Source organism: Phoca vitulina, unplaced genomic scaffold, assembly GCF_004348235.1.
Source record: "Phoca vitulina isolate PV1807 unplaced genomic scaffold, GSC_HSeal_1.0 scaffold8, whole genome shotgun sequence".
In the NCBI taxonomy this organism is placed as follows: Eukaryota; Metazoa; Chordata; class Mammalia; order Carnivora; family Phocidae; genus Phoca; species Phoca vitulina.
In genome coordinates this window covers 27,303,083-27,327,587 of record NW_022589711.1, presented here as the reverse complement: position 1 = coordinate 27,327,587, position 24,505 = coordinate 27,303,083, and positions in this window count along the sequence as shown.

Genomic DNA, 24,505 nt, shown 5'->3' with positions numbered 1-24,505 from the left:
TGGCCATTTGTCTCTCAGCAGCTCCCTCAAACAAAACAAAACAAACAAACCTAGTAAACATTGCATGCATGCTGTAGCCTTTTCATTTCCGGGGAGTAGTGTGCTCCATGTGATACTTCATGAGAGGGAGAGACATTAAGGAAGCCTGCAGAAGGATTCCTCCATGTTTCCTTACCTCTTTTTCCATTATGATTCGGTTGTATAACCTTACTACTTCTAGGTAATAAAATATAGTTTTAATCCTAAGATTTTAGTCTTAGGAGTCATTCTAGGAAATCTCCTAACATGGGGATGGCATTGGGGACCCCAAAACACAATAATAAAATGCCTCCACGGTCACAAAATACTCCACTCGGTCAGATTTTAAGCCACCAATTCTTAAACAACCAGGTCTGAAAACTCCTGAAAAACTGGCTCACAAAGCCAGCAAGATCTGGCTCCAGTGTACCACAGCACAACCAAAGCCAATACAATGTAAATGCAACCTCACGTCTACACCTGGCAAAGAAAGCCCTATTCCTCATGTTGCTATGACTGCTGAAAACCTAATATTGTCTCATGCACAAAGAGTGCTGAAAGAGCCACAGGGATATCTAACATTCAGAAAAGGAAAATTGGTGAATGACACTTTGCAGAAGCCTTTACTTAAATTTGAACCAAATATTTCATGTTCTCTTCTAGTTCTTCAGTTTTATTGACAACCTTAAAGACAATACTTATATACTATTCTAATTGTTCAAATAAAAACAAGAAGCATTACGCATGGTAGAGAAATGATATAGCAGTTGAATTTGTAGTCAACTGCTAAAATTTTTTAATGACATGCAAACTTAAGCTACCCACTTGAGATCTCATCAGGAAAGTTAATATAAAAGGTACAATAAATACTTTTAATTTTTGTTGGAAAAAATGGAGAGCTATACAAAAAAGCAAGGCTTGTTCTCTCTTTCAGTCACTGCTAAATCCACAGTTCTTTAATCCAATCCAGCACTTGTCATATAATAGTCACTCAATTAACTTTTATTGAATTAATGAACATCTAGTTCAAAAGTAAAGGTCACATGGTTAAACTGATTTTACACTACTCCTATTTCTTCATCCAATTAGTGACAATGACAATATAAGAAGATGATGTCATGCCCTAGCTCATTTATGATAAACAGCTTTTATATATATATTTTGCAGTGTCACTCTGCTTCTAGCTTTTTTGACCCAACTGGATAAATACATAACACTTATCTATTACTCATAACAGCTTTGAAAAAATATTTTCTGAGTGCATTAGACTATTACCCTATTCATTGGAAGTCAAGAGTGCACTAATATCTTTTATATACACTGTACTTTGAAGTAGTTTTCACACTGATTAAGTAAAATGTGATAATGGCAAGAGTGATGAAATGAAACTTAATGGAAAGGATGTAATACATTAGAATTAAGAATTCTGAGGTACCAAAATTAATTGCTTGATCATCTAAGGAAGCACTGTACTCCTATTTTGCAGTGCTCCAAAGATAAATAAAATTTCCAAAATTTTAAATGAATAGGTAATAAAATAAGCTTTCCTACTGTGAGATTGGATTAAAACAGTCATTTTTGTAATTTCTGATATTTCTGTACATATATGAACATCCATTTAATCTGTTACTCTACTAGTAAAAAACTAAATAAATAGCATTGCAAAGCCTGCAGCTTAATAATGACATGCTAGAGGCATCACATTTACAATATGTTACATACATACCTTGCTCACAGAAAAATTCTGCTCTGGCCTTTTTAAAGAAGAACCAAGTTTTCAAAGGGGGATGCCAACACAAATGGTAATGGAAGTAATAATCTCAATAACCCAACACAAGCGTGAGCAACTTTTTTTTTGTTATATGAAGCAGGCACCAGATTTAGTAGTTACCACTTGATCAAAAACTTTTCCCCAGAAAGGTTTGAGTTCCAGTTACTATAGAGAAAGGGGGAAAAAGCATTGCTCTCACTCAGACAACAAGAAAAAGAAAAACAATCTACAAAGCTATACTTTGTTTTGAGCTAATAAGATAGCTGAGGTCACAACAGAAACAAATAGGCTAAAACCTAAGGAAAGGTAGGCACCCTCAAGGAAATGTGAGTGGTGGCTTGCTAGGGCAGGACAGAAGACGAAAACTGGGCCATCCTATAAGCCAGTAAGAAAATTTCAGATAAAGCTTATAAACAAATTGCTAAAGACCAAGTGTGGGATAGTTTGAGTCTATAGAATTCCCCAAAGCCACAGACACCAGGGATTTTATACTCAATCTTGGACTCTTCCATGTATGTCACCACAAGGTAAAAAGAACAATTTTGGGCAGAGTGAAAGACTACAAAAGGCCTCCTTTATGGTATAAACCTGAAGAAAAACAGCTGACATAGCATGAAAGCACAAAGTTCCACCTGGAAACTTGTCTTCTACAGAAAAAAAAAAAAAAAAAATCTTGAGCCATGAGCATGGGGGTGGGGGGAGGGGGGAAACAAACACAGTTGCCGCTCTGGCAAAAATAAAGAAAAAAAACCCAAAAAACAAAAAACTTATTTCTAACCTTGGAAGGCAGGTTGGAGGCTCTCCAGACCCTGGCTATTAGAGGTATCCTACATCTGGCAGGAGCATCTGACAAGATCATAGAGAAAGCCCCAAACAGAGAATGCCCTTCTGTCCCTACCAACAGGCCACTGTGCACCCTTAGTAAGCTGCTGCTGTCTATTCCTGCGGTAAGGGCATGAAGAGAGACCTATTCTGATGTAGAAACACACAGGCGATGTCTGAATTTAATAACAGGACAGGAACATTGAGAAAAAACCCTCTGTCGATCTAACTTGTACTGATGTACAAGGTAACACTAAAGGAATTTGATTAGAGAAAACACTAAGGATAACTACAACTACAGTGAAATTCACAGCTCAATTTTTATGCAAGCCAAAAGACAACTGAATGGCATTCTTCAAGTTCTGAAAGAAAACCTTCAACGCAAGAAATCTGTAACAATTGAAAATATTTTTCAAAAAGGAAAGGTAAATAACTTTTGCAGACAAAAACAGAGAATTCGATACCATTTACTACAACACATTTAAAGGAAATCCTGCAGGTAAAGGAAATACGATACAAAACTTACCTGTAGCTCAAGTCATCTGCAAAAAGGGAAAACACGAGACTGAAATAAAAAGGCCATCCGTGGCCATTAATATAAAGGGATTCACACATTTTTGTTTCTTACCTCTAGGAGCTGGACCAGGTTCTCAGAGTGAAGAGTGGAGAAAAATCTTCTGTGCTTCTCACGGGGGGAGAGAAATAGGAATCTTTTGAAATACACCAGAGCACCGTGTTCTTTAAAATGTCAGCCATCAGGCGAAACTATTTCACTAGAACCTAACCTGCTGGGGTTAATCAGAACTTTATTGACCTGGGGGAAAAGAAAACTCAATTCCTGTCCCCTCTAGGTTTCCATGTAGAGGAAGGGATATACCCAACTCCAGCCCACTCTACTCATCCTGTCCCAGTGAAGGGAGGCAAAAAACTGAGAAGCATGTGGGAAGTTCACAATTCAGGCTCACTAAAAGACTGAGACCGACTTTTAAGACTATGAAACACTTTCCTCCACCCACACCTTGCCACAAAAGCCCTAATTACAGTTCTCTTTACTCAGTGCATCATGTTCAGCTGTTAAGAAAAAATTACAAGACATACCAAAAGTCAAACACCAAAGTTTGAGGAAAAGTAGCAAGCATCAGAACCAGACTAAGATATGGCAGGGATGTGGGAATTATCAGACCAGCAATTTAAAACAATGTGAATAAAAAATAATAATAAAATAAAACAATGAGAATAAGTTGGCTCCAATGGATAAAGTACAATAAAGAAGAACACAGGGACAAGGTAAGCAGAGGGATGGAAATTCTAACAAAGAACCAAAAAGAAATGCTAGAGATAAACTAACCAAACCAAACCAAAATACTGCAAGAGAGATTAAGAATGCCTTTGTTGGGATTATTGGTAGAGTGGATACAGCTAAGGAAAGATTTCCCGAGTTTTAGGGTATTTTAATAGACAAAACAAAACTGAAAACTACATGGAGTAGGAATGTCTTTGAGGAAAAGCCTTTCATTATGGATTAAATTTCCTTCAAAGAATAGGATTTTTAAAAATTTTCTCTTCCTGGGCGCCTGGGTGGCTCAGTCATTAAGCGTCTGCCTGCGGCTCAGGTCATGATCCCAGGGTCCTGGGATCGAGTCCCACATCGGGCTCACCGCTCGGCAGGAAGCCTGCTTCTCCCTCTCCCACTCCCCCTGCTTGTGTTCCTGCTCTTGCTATCTCTCTCTCAAATAAATAAATAAAATCTTTAAAAAAAAATTTTTTTTCTCTTCCTTATGATATTAATTCTGCTAAGTTGTACTTCTCTAGGAATTGTCCCTTTCATCTAAATTTTTAAAATTTATTCATGTAAACTTGCTTATAATATTCTTGTATTCTATTTGCAATGACTATTGGTCAGTATAAATGTCTTCTTCGACATTCCTTACACTGATATTTTGTATTTCTGCTACATTTTAATAAGTCTTGCCGTTGGTTAATTAGGTTTCATAGAGAACCAATTTTTGGCTTTCTTAGTTTTCTCTATTGAATGTTTGTTTTCCAATTAATTAATTTCTTCTCAGGTGTTTATATTTTCTTTTACCACTTTAAGTTTAATTTGCTATTGTTTCTTTTTGTTTTTAAATAGATATTATTTTTTAGAGCAGTTTTAGGTCTGCAGCAAAATTTAACATAAAATACAGAGAGTGCCCCCCACACCCACCGCCTCCAGCACTATCAACAGCCTGTACCAGAGTGTTACATGTGCTACACTTAACCTAATTAACACATCATCACCCAAATTTCACAGTTCTCTGAACTTGATCCATATTCTACAATCAAGAGCTATTTCTTGAAGCCTGAACAATTTTGTTTTGTCAATTTGTCAATTTGTCAATTTTGACAATTTCTTCTGTCTTTTAAGAGCTTAGCATTCTCACACAATTCACAATGCTCACCATAGCACATACCCTCCCCAATGTCTATCACCCAGCCGCCCCATCCCTCTCACCCCCCACCACTCCAGCAACCCTCAGTTTGTTTCCTGAGTTTAAGAATTCCTCATATCAGTGAGGTCATATGATACATGTCTTTCTCTGATTGACTTATTTCACTCAGCATAACACTCTCCAGTTCTATCCACGTCATTGCAAATGGCAAGATTCCATTCCTTTTGAGGGCTGCATAATATTCCATTGTATATATATACCACTTCTTCTTTATCCATTCATCTGTCGGTGGACATCTTGGCTCTTTCCACAGTTTGGCTATTGTGGACATTGCTGCTATAAACATCAGGGTGCACGTACCCCTTCAGATCCTTACATTTGTATCTTTGGGGTAAATACCCAGTAGTGCAATTGTTGGATCATATGGTAGCTCTATTTTCAACTTTTTGAAGAACCTCCATACTGTTTTCCAGAGTGGCTGCACCAGCTTGCATTCCCACCAACAGTGTAGGAGTGTTCCCCTTTCTCCTCATCCCTGCCAACATCTGTCATTTCCTGACTTGTTAATTTTAGCCATTCTGTGAATTGTGCAAAACTGTTGAATCACAGATCTGTACCTCTGAAACAAATAATACATTATATGTTAAAAAAGAAGAAGAAGAAGAAGAAGAAGAAGAAGAAGAAGAAGAAGAAGGAGAAGGAGAAGGAGAAGGAGAAGGAGAAGGAGATAGCAAAAAAGGAAGAATGAAGGGGGGAATCGGAGGGGGAGATGAACCATGAGAGACGAAGGCCTCTGAAAAACAAACTGAGTGTTCTAGAGGGGAGGGGGGTGGGAGGATGGGTTAGCCTGGTGATGGGTATTAAGGAGGGCATGTACTGCATGGAGCACTGGGTGTTATATGCAAATAATGAATCATGGAACACTACATCAAAAACTAATGATGTAATGTATGGTGATTAACATAACATGATAAAAAAAAGAGCTTAGCATTCTCCACACAGTAGGTACATAACAAATATCTCCTAAAATTAAATATAAATCTGTCCAGAAGAGAAAAGTTTATGAGTATGCTATTTGGTTTATCATGTTCCAGAATTTGCACCGAGTTATTGTCAGAACTAATAGCGACTGCACTTTTATTTCTTTCTTATGTATTTGCCTTTGTTGAAACTTATGTAGGGTTGAAATTCAATGATGTATCCTCAGCCTTCCCTGTGTCAACATAAGTAGAAGACTGGATGAAATCCAATGGGCTTAATCACACTTGATACTAAAACACAGAATATCCTATGCTTAGAATGTCAAATTACAGGTCAAAGATAAAATCATTTGCTGGTATGAAAAGTAAGAAACATTTAAGCTCTGAGCAATTTCTCAAAGATGCTCACAGTTGTTCTACTTAACATGGTGTCTCAATCACAGTGCAGCAAGCTCTACTTGGCAGGGATGGAAATAGGACATTATTAAAATGATATCTGCTTGATTCAATGGTGGGATAGGAAATACTACCTCATTGTTTGTCATTTCATTTTACCATTAACATATCCATATAAATGTAATTGAGAAAAGAACTCTAGAGCCCTCATCAGATGCTAGCAACCACAATGTAAAGAAATAATAATCATAAAATAGATTGGACTAAATTAAGAAATAAAATCAGTAGATGATGCACAACTAGCCTTTGAAATCAAAATAAGCCTTGTGGGGCATTTGGGTGGCTTAGGCCATTAAGCCTCTGACTCTTGATTTTGGCTCAGGTCATGATCTCAGGGTCTGAGGTTGAGCCCCACATTGGTCTCCACATGGAGCCTGCTTAAGATTCTTTCTCCCTCTGCTTCTTCCCCGTCCCATCTGCCTCCCAACATTGCACATGCATGTGCGCTCACTCTCTCGATAAAAATAAATAAATAAAAATAAGTCTGATAGAGAAAGGTGTATTAGAACATTGTCAGGTTGCACCTAACAAAAGGAGAACTGCTTCATTCTAGTCCCAAAATGGAAAACCCTTCACTATTAAAAAACAAAAACAAAGCAAAACCAAACCAAAACAAAACAGACAAAAACTCTCTAGCAGTAGAAATCTTCTAGACCTCCATTTTTCAACAGTTTGAGGTTTCAGAATTGAGGATATTGAGGTTATTCACACACACACACATAAACGAACTGAGGTGACTTGCAAAATAAAAAATTAATAAGTGCTAAATATAAATTAAAATGTTATAATTAATGGAGGAAAGAGAGTACACATATGGTATTCACAGAATCCTTTCCTATATTAAAGTTAAGCCACAATTTTGACTCTAATTACCTAGTGACCAAAGCTAAAAGGGATTAAACATCCATTAACATAATCTGTGGAGTATTTGAAAATACACAACAGCTTCTCAGTGGAAGCAAATTCCTCCTGGCATTTCAATCTGGGAAGTTCTTTCTGTTTTTGTTTTTGTTTTTTGTTTGTAAAGTAAGGAGTTATGTGGGTAACAAGAAATGATGTCATGGATATTGTCCTTACCAGTGTCCCTACAGTAAATTTAGCAATGAATTTTAATGCCAGGTCATCAAACAAAGTTGGAAGCCATGGTATTTCACAATAATGACAGTAATTTAATAGCCAAGACATTTAAAATCATTGCCTTTATTTCATCTTAAAAATTCCTTTTACATCAGAAAAAAAAAGTCTTTAAGAGCAAGCCAATTGCCAAGTGCCACTTAGCTTGTGAGTGATTAAATCAGAATCAGAAGGTGAGCAGTCTGACACCAATAACCCATTTTTTATATGGAACACTTTGCCTCACCAAAGATAATTCTATAAAATGTAAAGAGAAAAGGGCCCATAGGGTTCCAGTATTGCAGTTCCAGTTTTCTGCAGTTCTGGCTTCATCTACTAATAAAACTGAATATTTAAAATATTGCAATGGGTAAATTAAATGTCTTTCAAATGGTGCTCCATAAGGCTTTGGCCTCTCAGTTTGTTGACCTTGTATCTCCCCCATCATTCACTTCTATGAGCACACCCTCAATCTTGAGATCACAAGAAAACAAACCTCCCATCAATTCTTGATATCATATACTTTAAAATAGCATTCCATACTTTTCTCACTTGTTCAAATACCTTCACAATCCTTGTACTTGTCAGTGTTGTAAATATATTGAAACTATCACTTTCTAACTGTCCATCAATACTATCTGTTCTTATCTGACCTAAATTTCATTGTCTATCCTGATAATTACTTTATTGTATAGGCCCACATTTTTCTTGTCTCTTTCTAGCACTACTTTCTGATAAACCCCAAATCTTCATGAAACCAACAGGTTAAATACTCTCTTTTATTTTGTGGCATAAAACAAAGTGAAAATTATTTTTCATATGACAATCAGTACAGTTCTTCATAATAGGGTACCTCTCTTTTGTGTGGCTTCCCTTGAGGAAGTTACGCAAGGATGCCAAAGAATTTCACCCTTTGATGCTGCCACCTTCAGCAGATGGTTTCCACAGTTGCCATAGAAGAGAAAGAAGGGAGAAAGGAATGAAAAAGAAAAAAAGTCGGTGTTATGCCTAAAAACTACCCCATATTTCTAGAATTCCACACACACATGCACACACCCAGACTTCTAATCTCCATTTAAATGGCACCTATTCAGAGAAGTCTTCCTGGCTATTATATCAAAGATAATGGGCTTACCCATCTGTCTCCATATTCCTTACTCACTTCATCCAGAAAAGGGTCCTTAAAAATAGCAGGCAAGGCATGAGGAGAAAAAAAAACAGAAAAAAATACCATTACATGGAAAGCAAGAGAAGAAAGTTCTTTAAGAAAGAAAAAAAAAGGGGCGCCTGGGTGGCTCAGTCGTTAAGCGACTGCCTTCGGCTCAGGTCATGATCCCAGGGTCCTGGGATCAAGTCCCACATCGGGCTCCCTGCTCGGCAGGAAGCCTGCTTCTCCCTCTCCCACTCCCCCTGCTTGTGTTCCTGCTCTCGCTATCTCTCTCTCTGTCAAATAAATAAATAAAATCTTAAAAAAAAAAAAATTAACTCTGTAAAGTATATTAGAAAGATTGAGGAAAACACAACCGTCCCATGGTCCTTCCTGTACCACAAAGGCTAAAAGGGCTTTACTCACATTCCTTTGTGGCTAAGTTATTGGATACAATCTAGTGTTTGCCGCTGAGATATATGCAAGATCTGAAAGGCAGGGACAGAAATAGAAGTCATCTTTTACGGTTCCTAAACAGGTTCTAAAAAACATGTGCCTTTGTAAGCTCCATGTGCTGATACCTAGTTACCAGTGCCATGAACAAAAAGTAACTATGCGGGTAGCAACATTGATAACAGGAGTAGCGTCTTAACATCTAGACTGCAACTAAAATAATTTGGTCTTTAAATCAAGGGTTTAGTGATTTTTTTTTTTAACTTTCCTTAACTAAATACTTCTGATGATATGTAACCACCACATTACCTGAATTAAACCCCTCTCTGTTTAAAATACCTAGAACTTTGCCTGAGAGAGTATTAGGTAACTGGAGATGTTGCAGGAAAATGACTCAGAATTGGTTTATCTGACTTGGTTGTTTTGAAGGTTGGAAAATGGCATGCTATTAGTCCACAGACATGTGCCAAAATAGTTACATAAATTATTATCCTGTAATTCCCTGGAACAAAATGCTCATTGAAGGCAACCTCTGGCAGACCAGCTGGCTGCTGGAACATACTGTTTCGATGAGACGGAGTAATACAAAATGTGGAGTAGGCTAGCTATTCTGATAGCACTGGAGATTTTATTTAAAAAAAAAGGGTAAGGGGTGCCTGGGTGGCTCAGTTGGTTAAGCGGCTGCCTTTGGCTCAGGTCATGATCCCAGAGTTGGGATCTCTGCTCAGCAGGGAGCCTGCTTCTCCCTCTCCCTCTGTTGCTCCCCCTGCTTGTGCTCTCTCTCTCTCTGTCAAATAAATAAATAAAAATCTTAAAAAAAAAAAAAGGGTAAGTTCAAGGTTTTAAATTCTTAGCTTAAGTGATAATAAAGAAAGAAAGCTCCCATGTTTATCCTAAAAGAATCTCATACCTCTTGCAGATGCAGGGTTGGGCTGCTGAAACTGAAAAGAAGAGCAGAAACTTCTACAGGTTGCTTAAATTATAACATAAATGGGTTTATCAGCCCTGCCAGATCTCATAAAATTTAAGGGATTGACTAGGACTCTCAAAAGTGGAATGGGGCATTTGGATGATTTATGCTGAATATAAAGACTTTAACCCACAAATCACAAAAAGTCTCTGTAAAATCAGGAAAATTGCCTCTTCTCCTGTCTAGTGACAGAAGTTCTGCCTTGCCTGATGATTTGCAATGACCTCACCTGAAGCAGTTAATTCAAAAGTAGATAGCAATTGTCATTCTCCACTGCTGTCATCCCACATTCTTTCCAGGATTGTACGTGGATTAAGATTCCAGCATGCCCAAAGTAACAAGTATAAACTCTGAGCTGGGAAAACAGTTAATGCCCTAAGAATTATATGATATTACTAATTTACACAGGCAGAGACCTGGGTTTTATATGAAGTGATAGATTCAATGGGTTTCATTAATTGAGACAATATGAATATAAAAAAAAGTAAAACCCTTCTCCAAATATTGGTTCATCAACAATTCATCTGTGGCTTTTATTGTACCAAACCAACCAAGTCTTAACTTTCCAAATATATGCTAAACTATTTAAGGGAAGATTCTCAGGGAAAATCATATATATTCTCTAAAACAATCATTTTAAATAAAATATCATGACTATCACAAAATAAAGGAGCCCTCGTTTCTGACATTGTTGATATCAATAGCGAATCACTTAAATACTAACAATTAAATAAACAACAAATCATCAAAGGGCATAACTATACATGCTTATTCAAAATTAAAAATCGAATAAACATGTGGTATGCAATTATTTAAATTTTGAGGGATACAATTCATTTTGACAATGCTATGTGATACTGGTAGTAGGGAAAATGTAAAAAGGTACATGTGGTATTTACATATAGTTTTAGGTGGTTCGCAAAATCCCTGTATCCCATAACTGGAATCCCTATGATAATACACATCTTGGGGTAAGAAATCCTGTTAGAACAGTCTAAATTATTTCCTTGGAGTAAGAAGTCAGGTTATCAGAGGCCAGAGTATCTATTTGTACTAATTAATTTTATAAGCCCTCTCCAATAGAATTTCCATTACCGTATTTTACATATATATATAAATATTTCATTTTATGTATGTATTGATATATGTAATATATAGATGGACTTAGGAGACATGTACACATACACATTCACACACACAGTGATATTTACTGGAGGTTTAGAGACATCATTAAATACAATGTTCCATTTTGGAGGTCATGAGGGAATTTCCTATCAGATTTTGATATCAAGCAAAGCTGTGCAATTAAAGATTAACCTGATTTTTAAATGGTTTTAATTCAATGAACAAAAATCTTATATATTTTCTTTTGCTGTGACAATTAAACATAGTCATTCTGAGATCCATCTGTAGCAAGTGCACAAAATGGTCTGCATTTACGTGGTTTTATTATTTTTCCATCTCTGTTTTACTCTAATCTAAAATTTTGTTTTATCCTTTATTACATACACTTTGCAAGAAATTTTAAACACTTGGTAAAACAAGATAAGGGATAAAACTTATAAATAAATCTAATAATTACTTATTGTGTTTCAAGTCACAGAAAAATGCTTTAAAAATTCTTTACCCAGGATATATTTTTAGATGTACATTCCAGAGTGCAAGACTATAAACGGAATGTTTGTCATTGCATATTTATTTGAAGTACAAATTAAGGATCATAAGCATTTTATCAACAGCATTTTTTCACAACATTCAATATAAAGGAGCAAATTAAATCAAATTGATATTCTTTGCTGCATTATATAAATGATAAGAGACTAGGTCTCCCATTTGACGTTTGGACAAAATAGTGTAGCGTAGCCAAATCTGTCCTGTACCTTGACCTCTGTCACCGGTCAGAAATAAAACACCTTTATAGATATCATAAATGCTTCCAGTACCATTATTTTTAAAAAATTAGCTACAGCCTCTTCTGACACACACCCTCACCTCACTCATGCAGCTTATTTCTGGCAGTGACTACAAATTATGAGAACAGTACTACCAGGCTCTCAGCTTTTATTACAGTTTTCCTTACTTTGTTACTTCTATCTTACGAAATATGTTGGTTCTAAGTTACATATTTTCAGTAATATCCTGAATTTATATGTTGTGGTAGCTAAAATTTTAATTTAGAATTATGTCCAAATACCTACGTAGCCTAAATTCTTCAATTTGTAATGATAGCTAGGTAAGTCATGTCTTCTCTCCCAGTTAAGATGATTCCAAATTTTTTCTTTTATTGTTTTTCTCTTTTCACCCATATACCCACATATCCATGCATTTATTTATACGTTCATTCTTTTATTCAATAAAATAAAATACATAGCTTGAAAGATCATGAAAGATTCTTGATCACCTAATAAAGGAGACTGACAGTCCAATAATCAGGTGTTGACATTGTTGCATGGTAAGCATTAGTATGATCATCAGTCATCTTTGAACTTAGGTTAACATTAGTTCTAAAAGTATAATTATTTCATCTTGGAGTATAGCCAATATTCCATTAATTTTGGTGGGTAATATTCACTTGTTCTAAAGAGACAGCTTCATGTAGCCCATTTCAGTCATTGATTGTATTCATTGTCAAGCTCCATCAGTGTTGATTCACTGAAGATTCTATACATCAGTTCATAACTCGTCTTAAATATTATAGTGTCATGAATGTTGCCTTTTTAGGTAATTCAATCTTAGCTTTTATTAAACTGCATTTACAAAAAAAAAAAAAAAAAAAAAAACCTCTTTCTGCCTATACTACTCCTATGTAGAATCTTTTCTTGTTTACCAAAAACATAGAGTTTCAACACAATGCATATATTTCTCTTCCATTGTTTTCAATCATAAATAAGATTTGCCTTAGTGAAAATAAAAGCAACCTTTATTTTATTTTTTATTATTTTTTTTAAAGATTTTATTTATTTGACAGAGAGAGACACAGTGAGAGAGGGAACACAAGCAGGCGGAGTGGGAGAGGGAGAAGCAGGCTTCCTGCTGAGCAAAGGGAGCCCAATGCGGGGCTCGATCCCAGGACTCTGGGATCATGACCTGAGCTGGAGGCAGATGCTTAACGACTGAGCCACCCAGGTGCCCCAACAACCTTTATTTTAAATAATCAATTCTAATCTATTAAGATTTTAAGATATTAAAATAATTATTTTATGCTATATTTATATTATAATTATATAATATATAAATATATATTTATAACATAAATATATAATATATAAATATATATTAATAAATTGATATATATATAAATATATAAAATGTATTAATATTATTTGTATTAGCTCATGGAGTGCTTTAAAAATGTATTTTGATCTCTTTATAATCTATGCTTATTAAGCTTAGTTTACTTGCTAATTTTACCCATTTCCTAATTAGAACTGCAAATACCATGATCAATAGCAAACCCAGTAGAAAATAAACTAGATGGCAATATTTTACTTTTTTAAAAACAAAAAACCCCCTGTTTTGGGGGTGCCTGGGTGACTCAGTCAGTCTGCCTTAGGTCCAGGTCATGATCCCAAGGTCCTGGGATTGAGCCCCACATCTGTCTCCCCCTGCTCAGTGGAGAGCCTACTTCTCTCTCTGCCTGTGGCTCCCCCTGCTTGTGCTCTCTCTCTCTCTCTCTGTCAAATAAATAAAATCTTAAAAAAAAAAAAAAAACAACTCCTGTTTTTAATTGCAATCTGGTAACCTGTGGCTACAATCAACCTCTAATACATTTGGTGGCCAATACTCTGTCCACCCTCTTTCTCAGGTTAAGTATATCATCCAAAAGGAACTCTGCATTTTAACATGTGATGGTGGTTACGCATCAGAAATTATGACACCTGGAGTCACCACAGTGATAGAAAGTTTAAATAGATCAATCTTAGTATTTTGGAATATTTTAGTATTTTTGCAGAGCCAGTAATACTCATCAGAGGCCTGAAAACCACTCATGAATAAGCACCAAAAATCTTTGGGCAAGGCTTTCATAGATCACAGGAATTCCTCTATTTCCAAAACCCTCCCCAATTTTAGCCTACCCTGCCTATTCACATAAATTTCATGAAGAGAGAATAGTATAGAGGGTTTTTGCTTTTTCCTTTTTTGAAATTCATGCCCAGAATTGAGTTTATCATTCCCATCTATAATTGATTTGGATAATGATCATCTGCTTTTCTTTTATTAAATAAATTTTTGTCCCCTTCCAAGCCCTTACTCTCACAAAAGAACTTTTTAGTATATGTAATATAGGTCTCTCCCATCTATCTTTCAAGTACTTTGGGGGATAGTGCTATATCCTTGTAACCGTATTGTGGTATTTCAGGTGAGTATTTGTTGAAATTGTGTTGTGCTTCTAATACCATTCTATTTTTTTTCCTATTTTTATGGGTGATAGTCATTGCACACTCTCTAATTCTTGCTATCATTCCAGTGTGGATATGAAAATCCCACCACATGTTCTCTTATGAGGTACATATTTTTGAAAGAATATACCCAGAAATGAGAATGCTGGATCACAGGCAACTTAATTTCATGAGATACTGCCAAATTGCTTTCCAGTATTTATACCTCCAACAGCCACGCACTTAGGCTCCCATTTTGCCATATCCTCACTAGGCTTAGATACTATGTGACTTTCTAATTTGTGCCATTGTGGAGAATGCAAAGTGTTCTTTACCTTGTATTTCTCTGATGAATAATGAGAATAAACAATCTCTTCAAATGCTTACAGGTCTTTCTGATTTCCACCTCTCTGAATTACTATTCATTTTCTAAGTTCTCTCTTCTTTCTAATGATGTATTGCTAAAAGAGTTCCTTAAATATTCTTGATATCTCATACCTTATTTTGATATTGCAAATACCTTCTTCCTATTACCCTTTTATATACTTTTCTATGGTTGTTTTTGTTAAACAGAATTTTTTAAAATTTCAGTGCAAACTTTCCATTTTTTAGTAGGATCAGATTACAATCAAGAAGTCTGAGAGAACTCAGTGCTAAGCCTTATTTCAGAAGCATAAATGGTCGTTGCTTTAAAAATCATCCGTGGCACATCCTTGCATCTCCTCTTATGTTCAGCATCAGTAGACCAGATGAATTCCAAAATATGCAATTTCTATTCATCAACTTGAAGAAAGTGAATATTTTTTAAAATTTTTATTTTATTTTATTATGAAAGAAAGTGAATATTAATCTAGATAAACAAATGAATTATCTCAAAGCATTATGAAGAGAAAGAGGTATGGATGGCCACAAGCAGGCTTGATGCGGAGTGACGGGGCTCCAATGTAATAGAGTAGGTTGAAAAACAAAGAACATATCTCACCCAGCTTTAAAACCTGTTTTTGAAACAGGGAGTTCCAGATTACCTCCTTAAATTTCAATAAATCTTTTTTGTGTGTGTGGTTGCTGTTCCTTGTTTTCACTTTTTTTTTAACCTATGAAAGTTATGATGAATACCATTTTGTTCTCTGTGTAAAATTAAGAGATTTTCTTTATATCCTGACCAATGAAAAAGAACTGAATATTTTTTAGTTTTCAAAACTTGAACTTATTTTAGGTGAAAATAATCTTGAAATAGATAGATTTTTTTTTTTTTTTGTCTTGAAGAGCATAACAAGTGAGTCATTTTCTTTAATGTGTTTCAGGGTTGTCGCTATGAACCCTACATATTTTACTTGGCTGCCACACTAAGTTGCCTAAAGAGGTTACTGAGGGATTCCTTGAACCTACAATAAATAATTACAAACCCTGCTTTTTAAATTACTATACCAAATAATCATAATTTTTCTCCTATTTTCCTACTGTCACTGGGAGAAATAATTTCTTTCTACCTTCATTGTCTCATCTGTACAAAAAAGATGCTAATAATAGCTACTTCATAATGGGTCTGTGATGGGTAAATCCATTTATATAAACATTTACAGGGTTTGGCCCATAGTAAGCATTATGTATGTATCAGCTATAAGCTATACTTTTATTATTAATGATATTATAATTCTTATCTTTAGCCTCTATATAGCAATATCCCCTTTTTGAAAATTTTAAAGTTTAGTTGAAATACAATATTATATTAGTTTCAGGTGTGCAACATAGTGATTTGACATTTATATACATTATGATATGCTCACCATAATTATAGTTACTGTTACCATACAATATTATTACAATCTAATTGATTATTCTCTATGCTGTACTTTCCATCCCCACGATTTATTTATTTTATAAATGGAAGCTTGCACCCCTTAATCCCCTTCACCTATCCCCCCCACCCTCTAGCAACCCCCAATTTGTTCTCTGTATTTATTTTATCTGTTTCTGTTTTATTTGTTTTGCTTTTTAGATTCTACATGTAAGTGAAATCGTATGGTATTTGTCTTTCTCTGTCTGATTTGTTTCAAGTAGCATAATACCCCTCATCCATTTTGTCATGAATAGCAAGGTTTCATTCTTTTTTATGGCTGAGTAATATTCCATTGTGTTTATATATCATATCTTCTTTATTCATTCACTTCAGTTGTTTCCATATCTTGGCCATTGTAAATACTGCTGCAATAAACATAAAAGTGCATACATCATTTTGAATTAGTGTCTTTCATTTTCTTTGGGTAAATACCTAGAAATGGAATTACTGGATCATATAGCATTCTATGTTTTTAATTGAAATATAGTTGACACACAACGTTACATTAGTTTCAGGTGTACAACACAGTGATCTGATAAGTCTATACGTTATGCTATGCTCACCACAAGTGTAGCTACCTTTTGTCACCATACAAGGCTATTACAATACCATTGACTATATTTCCTATTCTGTATCCTTCATGTCCATGACTCATTCATCCCATAATTAGAAGCCTGTATCTTCCACTCCCCTTCACCCATTTTGCTTATTCCCCCACCCCCTGTCCTCTGGCAAGCATCAGTTTGTTCTCTGTATTTATGAATCTGTTTCTGCTTGGTATTTCTATTTTTAATTTTTTGAGGAAACTCCATGTTGTTTTCCATAATGGCCATACCAATTTAATTTCCCACCAGTAATGCACAAGAGTTCCTTCTTTTTTCTCCATATCCTTGTCAACACTTGTTATTTTTTGTCTTTTTGATACCAGCCACTCTGATGTGAAGAGCTATGTCATTGTGTTTTTAATTGCATTTCCCTAGTGATTAGTTAGCCATCTGTATGTCTTCTTTGGAAAAAACATCTATCAGGTCCTCCACCCATTTTTTAATTGGATTATTTGGGTTTGTTTGTTTGTTTGTTTGTTTGTTGGTGTCATTGTATGAGTTCTTTATATATTTTGGATATTAACCCCTTGTATGCTGTGTCATTTGCAAATATCTTCTCCCATTCAGTAAGTTGCCTTTTCCTTTTGTTACTAGTTTCTTTTGTTGTGAAAAGCCTTTTTTAATTTGATGCAGTTCCAATTTTTTATTTAGCAATATCCCTTTAATCAAATTTTCCATGGATAGTAAAATAGCCAATATTGTTAGCATTGTGTGTAAAATTTTACCAAACTACCTCTAAATGATTAGGTAGACTCTGTAACACTGTGATATCAGGCAGAATATATATACACAATGTGTATATATGTATGTGTGTATGTGTATGCCTTAATCCCATTAAGAGATGACCATTATTATTATCTTTGTTTTACAAATAAGGAAACTAAGGCAGAAAGAAGTAGTTGTTCATAGTCTGATGGTGGAAGGAAATGTAGAAAAACTATAGCTATCAGGTATATGAACTTGAAAAGTAATGGTTTGCTGTCATTTACACCCACTCACCTATCCACACCCACATCTAAAAAATATACCAAAGAATTTCAGCTCCAATAGCTTTCATCTCACTTATCCAATCTATTCCACCACCCAAATATTTGATTACCCATTTATGACATAATAAATTCTAAACATTCCCTGTCTTATCTATTACAGGTAATGGTTATAAAATATAATGTTCTGAAATCATTAAGTTCTCCTGTTGCCATTACATCGCCATTATAGCAATGCCCTTTTGGAAAGAGAACCTATCAAAAGCATGGAATTTAGGGAGCTATACAATGCAGTCTTCAGAGAGTACCATCAAACTATATAATAAAACCATAAAATCTGCAATGAACCAGTATTTAATAAAGTTTTCACTCTGATCTTATTAGCAAACTTGTTTGAGTCCTGAGTATCCAGAATGATAGAAGGACATTCTGAGGGCACTTAATAAAAGAGAATTTGGAAGTCACAGTCCATACATTTGTCCCCCTTACATTGAATGGCATATTTCTAGCAAGAGATTTTTTTTTTAAGAAATCCTACATAAAACTAGCCAGCTGACAAGAAAGTAAATCCTATGCTTAAGTATTTTCTTTATTCTTAAATCAGTTCATTGTGCCCAGATATCACTGTCTGTATGCTCAATAAGATTTAGTACTTTTATAAATGTCTGAAAGGAAAACTATAGTTGGTCTGATAAAGGAGTGTTCTGAAAAATGTGTTTGGATGTTATCTCCTTTTAAGGATGAAACAACAAGCCTATGAGCTATTTACCATGCCAGTTTTCCAGGCAGCTGTTGCCCCAACAATATTAGGGTATTGGACAAAGCTCTAATCTCAGCTGAACTATGCATTGGTATCTGCACTGAAATAGAACATTCAAGTGTTATTAGCCTCTGTTTCCTCTACTGATATAGTCAACTTTACTGTCCCTCTTGTACCTGGGAGATGGGATGATTCTATGCAGGTCTACATTAAAGTGTGTATGTTAAATCATGTACAAGTGGCAGATGAAAGAATCTCTCATCCACACTCTGCACACAATGTAACCAAAACAAATCATTCTGTGAATGATTTCCCCATACTTTCACCAAAAGATGGGAGAAAAACAACTCAAATCCTATTCTACTTCCATGTAAGGGAATAAGAAGAAAATTGTAAGACAATGAATGTAAAAGAAATTAGAGAACCCAAAGCTCAAAAGAATACAGCATAACAATTCCCAGACTTCCAATACAGAGCTTATTAAAGAAGATAACTTGTCCTGAGAGATTTTAATGTAGTAAGACTTACTGGTAATTCTGGTATAGGTAGTCTAAGGACCACATTATCCAAAACAAATGTCTATTAGCATGGTCATTATGCCTAGGACATTATGCCTGGTCTTTAAAATGTATGAAGTCAAGTATATACTTTTCTTTTAGTTTATGCTTAAAATAAGGCAATACTCATTGGTTTGAACATGACCTTGGGAAATTTTGGAAAGAGAAGAGGGTGAACCTATTGTAGCCATATCATTCTAAAAAGTGCTGGCCCTACATAATCCTGAACAAAGCCACCCTAGCTTCATGTAGTAGATGCCCCTGCTTCCCCCAAATTTGTCCTTTAGCCAACCTCTGACTTCAGCTGCAGTTCAGGCTCATCTGTAGCTTTCTGATGCAGTGTTCTACCTGTAAAGGATGCTTACAGGATCTTTCCACTTTCTATTAGGCATCTTCTCTAAGGCTATGGGAACTCCCTCAATCCATATGTTGATTCCGTTCAGAAGTGTGGGTTAAAGCTCCTAGGACCAGCCTTACCCCATGTTCTGGTACCTCTTCTCTCAATTGGTGTGTTGTGGGAAGTGTTCTCCATAATTCTTAGGAGACCCAGGGGAATCAGTCGCCAATATCCACTGTGACAACCTCAAAAATATACCTGAATATTGAGAATATTGGCCTATCTTCCCTCTGTGTCTCATTCTCCCCACTCCTTAATCCCTACTTCCTAGGGCAACCAAGGTCTTGTCTCATACTTTGCTTTCAGGAGAACACAAACTAAGGTATTTCTCTAAGCCTTTGTTCTGCCTTCTGCCTCAGGTTATCCACGCAGTTGCAGAGGATAAGCAGTTGGCAGCAATCCATGTCCTTATACTATTATCCTTTCTAGGTCCAAAGTGATTATCTATAATCTAGTTGCGACAGTTTTCTGGTTACAAGTTATTTTTAAATAAAATTTAACATCTACCATATGTCACATATGTTGCTCAATGTTTTACATGTGTTATTATGCTCAGTTGTCATAACATCCTGTAAGTTATATTAGTCTCATTTTATAGATGACAAAATTATGCTTCAAGGAGTTGAAGTAACTTGTCTGATGTCACTAAAGTCATAAGTAGCTTAGTCAGTATTCAAGTCCAAATCTGTACAGCTCCGAAGCCAATATTCTGTCCACTTCTTAGGAGAAAAAATATCATTCCAAATCAGTGAAATGGCATATACTACCCACTAGATTTATCTAGGTACCAAAGATTTTTTTTTATAACTGTCAAATGTCTCTTAAATAGCTGTTCTGCCTTTTCCTGGAGATAAGGTGTTGATTTATCTCAGCATATGTGTGCTCAGATATGGCAGAGCTGCCAACAAATAGAGTTAATCCTCATAAAAGAGACAGGAAAGACTTCATGATAGACATGCTACAAGATGATTCAGATGATTTCAGTGTAAGTTTCTGATTTGTGTGATGTTTAGCACTTATTTCAGACACCTTCCTCTATATCAGGTCCCAAGCAGAAGTAATGCTAATTAAACAAGATTCTAATCAACTAATTACTTAAATGCTACACAAATTACACAAATTATCATTGTGTTTACTAACAGTAACCATTTCCATTCATACCATTATACCTAGTGAGAGAAGAAATGAGGTTATCATATTCTCCCATATCATTTTACTGTCATACTTTTCCAGAAATATTTGAGTCAGTGAATGTGAGGCTAATCTCATTTTTGAGAGGATAGACCTGGAATCCAGACAAGTTACATGATTTTTTTAAAGGTTTTATTTATTTATTTGAGAGAGAGAGAGAGCATGAGCAGGGTGGAGGGGTAGAGGGAGGGGGAGAAGCAGACTCCCTGCTGAGCAGGGAAACTGATGCCGGGGTTGATACCAGGACCCTGGGCTCATGACCTGAGCCATAGGCAGGCATTTAACTGACTGAGCCACCCAGGCACCCCTAAGTTACATGATTTGTTCAAGGGCACAAAGCTGGAGTTTGGCAAACTGAAACAGAACTGGATTCCCAGTTCTGTGATATCACACATTGACTAAAATAGACACATAGTGCCTGTAAACACTATAAACTATATAAACCCTGCAACCTTACCTGTGCAGACTCTTGCATACCAACAACCCAGCATAGAACTTCACACACACACAAAAAAAGACTCAATAAATCAGTCTTCAATAACTGGATGAAGGTCCAAATAGGAACTGAGGAATTGTACTCAAAATACCAATGATGTCCAAAATGCTCTAGGGGAGAAAAAGGGGATTACATCTACATATGCCTTTAATTTCCCAGTCTGGAAGAGCAAAATGTGGTTATTTTTCATACCTCGATCTTTCAAAGAGGCAAGGCAATTCTTTATAAGAACCACTGAGCAGTGGTTCTCAAAATGGGGGCCCCAAAAAGCAGCATCAGCATCAACTGACAATTTGTTAGAAATACACATTCTCATGCCCCGACAATGTCTACTGAATCAGAAGCTCTGGGAGCAAACTCTGTTTTAACAAGCCTTCCAGGTGATTTTGATGCATGCCAAATGTGAAATCCCTTGGCATAAATCACTACAAAATCATTCTAAAGCACTGCTTGGAGTATGAAGCCACCAAAAATAAAACATGGTTATGGAATAAGAATTAAATTAGCACTGTACATTTAAAAAGGTTTATAAAGTGTGTATGCAAATTCTCTTAGTACTAAAAGACGACCTGCGGTAAAATTTTCAGGATACTTGAAATCCAAGGAGTAACTTCAAGTTATATAATATCAAATAATGCAGACAAGCAAACAAGCAGAACCCAAGCCAGCAGTCAGAGCAGTCTCCTGCCTCCTAGCCCTAATTAGCTTCACTAGCCTCCACTCCCAATGCTCCTGAATCACACATCCTAGAATCTAACCTAGTCTGTACCCAAGTTTGAAATGCATCTAATTTGGTGAAGATGTGGAAGAAACAGTATTGACTTGCATAGTAAGAATGATATTCCATTTTCACTTTTCTTTCCTTCTTTCAACTATATTACTGTGGTGCAGGTGACTCTTTACATGACTCTAAAACTTGCTAATCTCAATGATAAAGCATAAATGCAAGTACAGATATCTTCATGTGCAATATTCTGTGGCTACAATTTAATAATAGTATTTTGCTTTCATTGTGCGCATTTGTATGGATACCTATTATAAGGATATAAGCTTGATTTTCATTTATACTTACACTATTAATATATTTATTTGAAAGAAAGGACAGAATAAAAAACATTAATATTTTAATAATAGCTTATATCAAATGATTAGATTTGAGAAGCATTTTCCTAACTAAACTGAAATAATAGCTGTATTGTCTCACTTCATATTTATTATGAACTGGATTGTATCTTCCCAAAATTCATATGTTGAAGCCCTAACCCCCAATGTGACTATATTTGGAGATAGGGCTTTTAAGGAGGTACCTAAAGTTAAATGAGGTTATAAGGGTAAGACCCTAGAATTGATGTCCTCATAAGAAAAGGAAGAGACAATAGGCGTGTACATGTACAGGGGAAATGCCATGTGAGGACACAGCTAGAAGGTAGCCATCTACAAGCCAAGGAGAGTTGCCTCAGGAGAAACGAGCTAACACCTTGATCTTGGAATTCCCAGCTTCCAGAACTGGGAGAAATAAATTTCTGTTGTTTAAGCTCCCAGTCTGTGGCATTTTGTTATGGCAGCCATAACAGAGGATACAATACTTTTATTTATTAATTCATTGAACAAAGATTTATTGGGTTCATCTATGTCAGAAATCACACTCTATTAAGTGCTTTTGACACATGTTTAACAGAGTCCCTGCTCCCATGGGATTCCCAAACTCCTAGGGGGAAAGGGGCAAAGAAATTGCTAATAAGTGTTCAGTGCCTTAAGTGTAACACTTCAACAATGCAGAGGATAATTTGGAATGATGGTACAGGGGCCCCTCACCCTGACTGGAGTATAGGGAAAGGCTTCATGAATGACTGTGGCCTGAGAGAAGACTCAAAGGATGAGTAAATGGCTGAGAATTGTTATGGGTGAGAGGACAGGTAGAACAGGATTCCAGGCAGAGCAGAGAGAATAAATATAGCCACTATGTCAAGAAACAGCACTGTGCATGTACCTTGTGCTCCTAAAATAAACCAGAAGGGATTGATGAGCATGAAGATAAACACCTTGTTTGCCATGTTAGAGATCTTTAATTTAATCCTGGGGGTCATAGGCTTCAAGAGTTTCTCAACCTCAACACTATTGACATTTGGGGCTGGGTAATTCTTTGTTATGGGAGGCAAAGAATTAGAATGCTTAGCAGCATCCCTGGCTTCTACCCACGAAATGCTAGTGTCACTGTGACAGCTAAAAAGGTCTCCAGATATTGCCAAATATCCAGTTCAGGGATGGGGGGACAAAAGAGGGAGGACAAAAATAGACTCATTGAAAATCACTGCCCTAGATGGTTCATAATGATATGAGCCTGGAAATAACATGGTTACGTTGGAATTTTTAACATGGTTATGTTGGAATTGGTGAGAAACAGTACAGCATAATGGTTTAAAAACAAGGACTCTCAGAAGCCACTGTGGCTGGGTTCAAACCCTGGATGTGCTACTGACCTGTTGTGCAAAGTTATGCAAGTTACTTAACTTTCATGTCTGGGTATTTTCACCTATGAAATGAGATAGTAAGATTGCAGAGTTGTTGTGAAGTTAAATAAGTCAAGATATGTAAAGGGCTTAGAATAGTACTTGGCTATGTAGATATTTCTTAAATGAATAAAAGGATTTGTGAGGAGAATGGAAATAAAGAGAACAGACCAAAGATAGAGGATAGGTGTTAAGTTTGGTTGAAACTTCAAGCCTTCCTCAATGCCCACAGCAGAATGTAGTCTCACCCTCTCTTGAATTCACATTGAGGGGTGCCTGAGAGGTGGCTCAGTCAGTTAAGTGTCTGACTCTTGCTTTCAGCTCAGGTCATGACCTCAGGGTCCTGGGATCAAGCTCCACCTCGAGCCCCACCTTGGGTTCCATGCTCAGTGGGGAGTCTGCTCAAGATTCTCTTTTTCCCACTGCCCCTTCTTCCCCCACCCCCCACTCTTTCTCTATTTCTCTCTCTCTCTCTCAAATAAATAAATAAATCTTAAGAAAAATTCTAAGTATTGTGTTATTACAATTTATCTTGTTCCATAGTTTGTTATGCAATTGTCACATCATCTTTGTATCATCTACAGTTCTTTAGTAATAGTATATGCTTAATAAATACACTTAA